Genomic DNA, 8160 nt, shown 5'->3' on the forward strand with positions numbered 1-8160 from the left:
TTTAGGGGTGCCTGGATGACTCAGTCAGTTAAGATTCCTACTATTGATTTCTGCTCAGGTCATGATCTCCTGAGATCGAGCCCCGCATCTGCGTGGGATTCCCTTCCTCTCCCTCTGACCCTCTGCCCCTCATGTGTGTTCTCTTGCTCTCTCTCTCTCTTTCGCTCTCTCAAAATAAATCAACAGCATCTTTTTTAAAAAAAGAGTTTTTAGCTAAGTCCCTTTAGTTCTAAGCCTAAAACAATCGACACGCATATGATAATTTTTCTCTTCTCTTTAGGCATGCCTTCTATTTCTCAGAATTGTCTTACTGCATCAGCCAGAAACTTAAACCCAAGTTTACCAGTAGTAACAGGGAGCAGGGTCTGGTTTGTTCTGGTGATTCTTGGGCCCCTGCCATTGTTTCACCATTAAGTATGGTATTAGCTATAGAACTAATGTAGATATTTTTTTATCTTGTTGATATTTCTATCCCATTTGTAGTTCTCTAATTAGGAACGAGTGAAGAACGTGATTGGTTACTTTCTTTATGTCAATGGTTCTGGTATAATTTAACAGAAATGACTCAACAACTCTACAGCGGGTCAAGTAAGAGAGAATATTTAAGTTACGGTATAGCAAAAGCAGATATGTGTATTTCCAATCTGCTAAAAGACATTTCCGTTTCTCTGGAAACTACCTGCAACGCCTGCATGCTCCACTTTTCTAGCTTAGCACTCGGGATGTCCTCGGGACTTTCTGATATTGACCTTGGCTAGCCAACAGCCACTCCCTCTTCTTCCAGTCCTACCTCATGGTTACTTGATTGTACTTGGTGTTATCCAGGACTAATCCTGCATATTCATAGTCTCAAAAAAATCTCAGCCAGAAATAACATGATACAATAGTCCAAAACAATTCAAACAGAGATAAAAAGCTGAGGTTTAAAAATTATTTCTATAACACCATTTCAGTTTGAAGTGCTGAATCTATCTGGTTCATGTAATTCACCATTTACTTCCCTTAAAAAAATATATATATATAAAGGCAGGTTTTTCCTTATGCCCTATAACGCAGCCTTTTATATTATTATTTAATAAAAGAAATAAAGAATAATGCTTGTTGTATATCATACTGTTTCTACTTCTTATTTAAGTCTCATTCCATGCAACAATCTTATTAAATCTATCATAAATTGAATTATAGGGAAAAGATGCCCATATTATGTTAGATACATTAGTAGGATATTAATATGTATCTCATAATAATTGCTCTTCATCGAAAGATACATTATTTGGGGGGCACCTGGGTTGCCCAGTAAGTTAAGCATCTATATTCGGCTCAAGTTATGGTTCCCGGATCCTGGGATTGAGCCCATGTCGGGCTCCCTGCTCAGCTGGAAGCCTGCTTCTCCCTCTCCCTCTGCCACTCTCCCTGCTTGTTCTCTCTCTCTCTCTCTCTCTGTCAAATAAATAAATAAATAAATAAATAAATAAAATCTTAAAAGCAAACAGAAAGATTCATTATTTTTAGACAAGAAGTACATTTTTTGCATCATTCTTTTTGCACAAGGTCTCATCTTCTGTGTCGCGTGGGTATCTAATTTTCTCCCTTAAATGAGAGAAGAGATGTCCAGCCTAGGAATTTACTGTATCCAATTATAACTTTATTCAACCTTCTTTTTAGTTTTGAAAATTCAACCTGTGTTTGACCACCAATTTTCAATTTCTAAATCCTGAGACTATGCACAAGGGGCTCAAACATGATATTTTCATTTTGCATTTAATAAGTGACATTTAAAAGAAAATTTCCCCTTTTTTATGATTTCCTCCCTCCGCCCTCCAAACAAAACTTCTTACCATCCATTCTCATTTCTTGTTCTCTCTCCCTCGCTTCCTCTCTCTCTCTCTGTCTCGCGCACCGCCCCCATGCACACACTTGCATGCGTACTTACTGAATAGTTCCAAACCCTGTTGACCAGTTTTGACTTTAGACAGCAGTTAAGAATACAGCATATGAGGGACATGGGGGGGTGGTGTCTGGAAAGAGGCGCAACTGTGTGTTCAAGCCCGAAAGACTATAGTAGAATTTACGTGAAAGTAGGCAGGTTTTCGGGGCGCCTGGGTGGCTCAGTGGGTTAATGCCTCTCCCTTCGGCTCAGGTCATGATCTCGAGGTCCTGGGATCGAGCCCCGCATCGGGCTCTCTGCTCCGCAGGGAGCCTACTTACTCCTCTCTCTCTACCTGCCCCTCTGCCTGCTGGTGATCTGTCTGTCAAATAAATAAATAAAATCTTAAAAAAAAAAAAAAAAAAAGAATACAGCGCATGAGTCATGTTCAGAAGGCACTGGGTCAGAGCACCAGATGGCAAATCCTAGCTCCTCCCCCTACAATGCTTCCTAACCCCTCTGTGCTTTATTTCCATAAAATACTTAAAATGGAGCCTCGATTTTGTTAAATATTTGTAAGAGGAATCACTCTGAATAATTTTTCTGATGATCAGGTAAATTGACTTGCTAAATATTCAAAACATTGATCAGTATGGCAAATGCCTAATGAGTGTGGTTCATTTGCATGCTAACGTCATACTAAAGAAATGCCTTTGAAGGAAAGAAGGACAGGGATAGTTTCGTCTTTCGAATGTCTTTAAGACAAGTGCCTGGCACTGGAAGCTTATCAACCATGTATCCTAACTGTGGCAGAAATAAAGTGCTGACAGACACAATCTCTTGAAACTACCACTATTGAGAATGGTTACATTAATGTCCATCCCTAGAAAACCAGCAACATGTATGGATAGAGATAAAATGTACAGTCATCCCACTGATACATTTTGTTGTTAGGAACCCCATACCAAACGTAGAAACAACATTGGTGTAGTCTCCGCTTAGTTGGGGGGAATTTATCTGCCACTCATTAATGGTTCTTACCAGCCATCTGGCTGTAAGGTAAGTTAAGGATGACATTCACCTCTGTGTAACATAAACCCCAAATATAGTAGCTTGGCCACTGAAGGATTTATCTTTTCCTCAGATGATAAGCAAGATGGTCTTATTGCCAAACGGGCGACAGGCAGTCTGGCAATAGACCATCCTGGGCTGGGCTGGGGTGGGGCTCCACTGGGCAGCAGCGTCCTTAGCTTCATATTTTTTCTCTCCCGTCCTTAGCATACAGCTTTCATCCTCATGGTTGCAATATGGTGGCTTCCCCTCCAAACTCACACTGAAGTTCCAGGCAGGAGGAAGGACAGACAGCTACCAGTAGCAAGAGAGCCAAAATTCGCTCAGACATCCTGACAGACTTCTGCTGAGATTTTTTTCTTTTAAGTCAGAGCTACGCTATGCCACAGGACACCCTTCATTGTGGGGGCATCTGAAAATGTATTTGGCCAGGCATAGTGCCCCTTTTAACAAAATGGGGTATCTGTTAAGGAGGGGGAAGGAGAGAATGAACACTGGGCATATTCCTAGATGGAGTGGCTGCCCGTGTCTTCCCTTTCACATAGTTGTCAACATCCCAAGGTCACGGTTAAGAAAACTGAGGCTTAGAGGGTCGTACAAATATAAAACCATAGACATACGCTGGAATTTAGGTCTGATTGATGCTAAAAGTAATGCTCTGGAAAAAGTGGGTCTTGCCATGCCTCAGCAATGAGCTCACATGGACTCAGGTCCCATGGCAGCCCCTCAATTACCATTGTGGAGGCAATGCCAGCCCAGGAGCTTGGGCCACCCCAGTGTGAACGAAGGAGCTGACCCACCAGGAGAGGCAAAGGTCCTGCCTTTTTATCCTTAGTCATAGTGTCAAGAACCAAGCCCCCAAGAGCTATAGACTTTACATTGTGCTAGAGCAAAATTTGTTTAAAGGAGCTCCTCTTTTCAGATTTATGACTTAGGTATCATGTTTTCTCTATCATCCTTTCTTTACCCTCCTCTCTCTTTTTGGTTAGCGGAAGACATCGTGGAACCACTGAATAGTGTCTAGGCTCTAGGGTCGTGTTACTTGGGTTCAAACCCTAGCCCTGCACTGGCTCACTGTGCAACTTCGGGCAAGTTTCTTCCACTACAGGCCTCACGGTCTGTATTTGTAAAAGTGATGCAATAAAATCTCCTTGAGATACCATAAGGACTGAATTCATTTGTAAGTATAAAGTTCTAAAAAGTGCCTGGAACACAAAGTTTTATTGTTATTTAAATCAAATTTTAAAATGCACATTTTTGTGCATTTTTGAACATTTATGAACACGACGAAGTTGTTACATTAAAAAGTGTACAGAGTAGAAGTGTTCAGATTGGTGAGTTTGCCCACTTAGAGGTATTACTTCAAACAACACAGAAAGTTTCTGTCTTCCCTGGGGTTTCCCTCCTGTGCCTTTTCTGTCATGCTCTCACTCCTCTCCCAGAGGGGACCACTGACACCGGAGATGACTAGAGTAGCTTCGCCTGTCCTTAGACTCCAGATAAAAAGAATGATACACAGTGTACAAATCTTCTGCGTCTAGGATCTGTAGCTCAACACAAGTTTGCAGGCTTCATCCATGGTGTTGAGTATACTGGTTTTCCATTCTTTTTTTTTTTTTTTAAAGATTTTATTTATTTATTTGACAGACGGAGATCACAAGCAGGCAGAGAAGCAGACAGAGAGAGAGGAGGAAGCAGGCTCCCTGTTGAGCAGAGAGCCCGATGTGGGGCTCGATCCCAGAACCCTGGGATCATGACCTGAGCCGAAGGCAGAGGCCTCAACCCACTGAGCCACCCAGGCGCCCCATCCATTCTTTTTTATTACTGAGTACTCTGCTACTGTGTGGTCACATTGCAGGGTTTCTTGTTTTGTTTTGTTTTTATTCTCCTACGAATGGAAATTCAGAATGTTTCCAGCTTTTAGAAAGTCTGAATAAGATAGTTAGGAACATTGCTGTGTCAATCACTTTGTGGAGGACCACTTCCATTTTTTTCCTGGACAAGTGGCTGGGGATGGAATTGGTAGGTGATGGGATAAATGTAAATGTCCCTTTCCAACTGTTCTCCAAAGTGGTCATACGATTTCATACTTCCACCAGCTGTGTCTGAGAGTTCTGGTTATCCAGTAACCTCACCAGTCCTTAGTTTTGCCAGTCTTGGAGGTTTTAACCATTCTCAGGAGCAGGAAATGGTGTCTATTAATTTAAAACTTTGAAACTCTGGATTCAGCTGGCTTCACTTGTAGACTCTATCAAACATGCAAGGAACATCCCGCCCCCTCCACTTTTTATTTAGAGAGAGGAGGAGCAATGTAAGGACAGGGCAGAGGGAGAGAGAGACAGACAGAATCGTAAGCAGGCTCTACGTCTAGCCCACAAAGCCTGACACAGGTCTTGATCTCATGACCCTGAGATCATAACCTGAGCTGAAATCAAGAGTCAGAACCTTTTCTTTTCTTCTTCTTCTTCTTCTTTTTCTTTTCTTTTCTTTTTTTTTTTTTTTTAAGATTTATTTATTTAGTTGAGAGAGGACGAGTAGGAAGGGCAGAGGGAGAGGAAGAGAGAATCTCTGACTCCATGCTGAGCACAGAGCCCGAGGCTGGGCTCGATCTCACGACCCTGAGATCAGGACCCGAGCTGAAACCAAGATTCCTAGGCTTAACCAACTGCTACCCAGGCACCCCAAACATGCAAGGAACTCTTAACTATTCAGGAAAATAGAGAGAGATAACGCTGGTGGGGCACAGCGGGGATCTGAGCATCTGTTTCTCAGTAGAATTCACCCCACCCTCCCTCCCTCACTCCCTACCCAGAGATTCCTGGTGAAATCCTGAGACTTTGGACCTTTCTGGGGTGTTAATTAGTTGGCAGTAGGTTCCCCAGTGTTAGCTTAGGGTGCAGCGTTCTGGAAGAGCCCAGAATGCTCAGTCCCCACTCATCCTTTCGCTTTCCTGCTTCCTCAATTTTGTTGCTGTCGTTTCATTTCCCATTTCCCCCTCTTTCTGGCTTTGTCTTTAAGAGAAATCCCTTTACAGCTGTTTTTATTGGGATGGAGGTGGAGAGTGAAGGTAGTTACTTGATTCTGCCTTTGCCCAGACATCTCTCCCTTGGTCTTCTGCGGCCTCTGCAGCCCTGCCCAGCGGTGAGATTCTGAACTTGTCAGAGAGGCTCCAACACGCGCTCTGCGGGAGGACCGGCTTCACACTTCCCTGACCACTTATAGAGGGTATAGTTTGGGGTGAGTTCCTTTCCTCCTTTTTGTTTCTTCATATGTGAAATAGAGACAAGAACAGTACGTACTGCACGTAACTGAAGGAGTCACTGGCACGTACATGAACCCAGAACAATGGGCAACGCAGTGTGTCCTTCATCGATAGGAGACATCACATCTGCTGTTCCGATTAGTGTGTGAGAAGGTGAGTTTCCCTTAGAGGATAAATAGTGGCAGTGATGAATGTAACCCAGGTCGAGCTTTTAAAAACTGTTTGCAGGTCTGTGTATGAAAATATGTATTGCAAGATTCGTTTATTAATTCTGTGTGTGCTTATTGAAAACAAGTTTATCTTTATCCTACATTTAAGTAAGGATTTAACAAACGATATTGCGAAGATTGCTTATTCATTTCATTTGTGGTTGATCCTTATGCCTCTGACAAGTAAATATTTTGCAAACAATTTAACAGCATAGGAAAAGATTTCAAAGGGCCCCTGTTTAGCTTTAGAGAACACAGTGCTACTGATTTGCTTTATGTTTTAGCACAGCAATTATATGGAAACAGATGAACTTAGCTGCCTTTTTTAGACTGCTTAGCAAACGGTACAGCTTAGTGTATGTGTGAGTGTGTACAAGGGGTGTTTAACAAGGTGAGAAACAATATGGCAAAACTCAGGTCAGCAGCAAGTGAGAAGGATGTGAGCTGTTGGAGGGGACCTGGGCAGGAATACCCTTGAGGTCAGGTAGAGGAAGAAGAGTTTCAAGGTCAAGAACCCTGCATCAGCTGGTGAGTAGCTACTTTTACACAGGGAGTATACAGGGGTCATCAAGCTGAAATCAAGGTCTAAAGGATGGGCAAAGGGAGGGAGACTGGGAACCAAGAGAAAACTGTGTTCTGCTTTGTTCAGATGTATTCTGAATCTCTGTGGCCTGGCCCCAACATTGTTGCTTCTGCCGATCAGAGCAGATAGCATTTGGCACCTGGGAACAAGAACCTCATGTAAGCAATATTGTCACTTGTGATTCTGTGGGCTTCATCGTGGTCTTTCAGCTGTGGCCACGAGAGGAGACATGGGAGAGAGCCAGGGAAACAGAACCTACTAGACTTATAAGTCCGAGAGTCAGGAGGCAAGCCACACGGGACCACATCGGGAAACATCAGTGGTGGTCAGAAGGCCGGGGGTGGCCAGAGAGAGAAGAGAGTCTAAGCCACAGCCTTTGTAGGAATTTCTGTGGGAAAGACAAGGCAGGTCAGGGTAAATAGTTTAGGATTGGCTAGTTTAACTAATTTCTGCAGGCTCTAAATTCTAGGTTGCCTGGCACCTGGCCCTGGGATGATGAAGGTAAAGGAATATTGCCTCCAGGAGTACACAGGCCAGGTACAGGACGGATGACTTTTGAGTGGTTTGTTTGTACATCAAAAGCATATTCCCAGCTGGCCTTATGCTATTTCTAAGAACTGGCTAGCCCTAGAGGGGCATTTTCTTCCCAGACAGGTTTTTCAAATATCAAAACATCACAACATACAGAGAATTAAAAATAAATAAATAAAGTTTACACAGTCAACTCTTCCGCTAACACAGGATTGTTCCCTTGCAAAGAATTACATGAATAAATGTGGGAATTGTCTTCAACTGTAAAAATTAACTCTTGTTCAATCAAGAGTTAGGGCATCTATATAATTATAAAGGGCACAGCTGGTTACAAACTTGCTTATGTCTCACCCCATTTTATCACTGTGTACTCATGTATAAAATGATCTGATGACCATAAACTGTTTTAAGATCACTTTCTGGGGAAATTTGGTCATGACCATTTTTGTAAGCTTCAAGCTGGTATTTCCTGCCTCGTCTCTCTGGAGATTATGGGGTGTTTCACATGTTCCATCCTTTCCTTAAAAAAAAAAAAAAAGTGTTTTCAAAACTCAAAATACTCTAGTCTTATGTATTTTTTTCTAAAGGAAAATAAATTGTCTGGGAAACAAACCAGCGTTGTGATAAATAGATTCTA

Source organism: Mustela nigripes, chromosome 5 (assembly GCF_022355385.1).
Source record: "Mustela nigripes isolate SB6536 chromosome 5, MUSNIG.SB6536, whole genome shotgun sequence".
NCBI lineage: Eukaryota > Metazoa > Chordata > Mammalia > Carnivora > Mustelidae > Mustela > Mustela nigripes.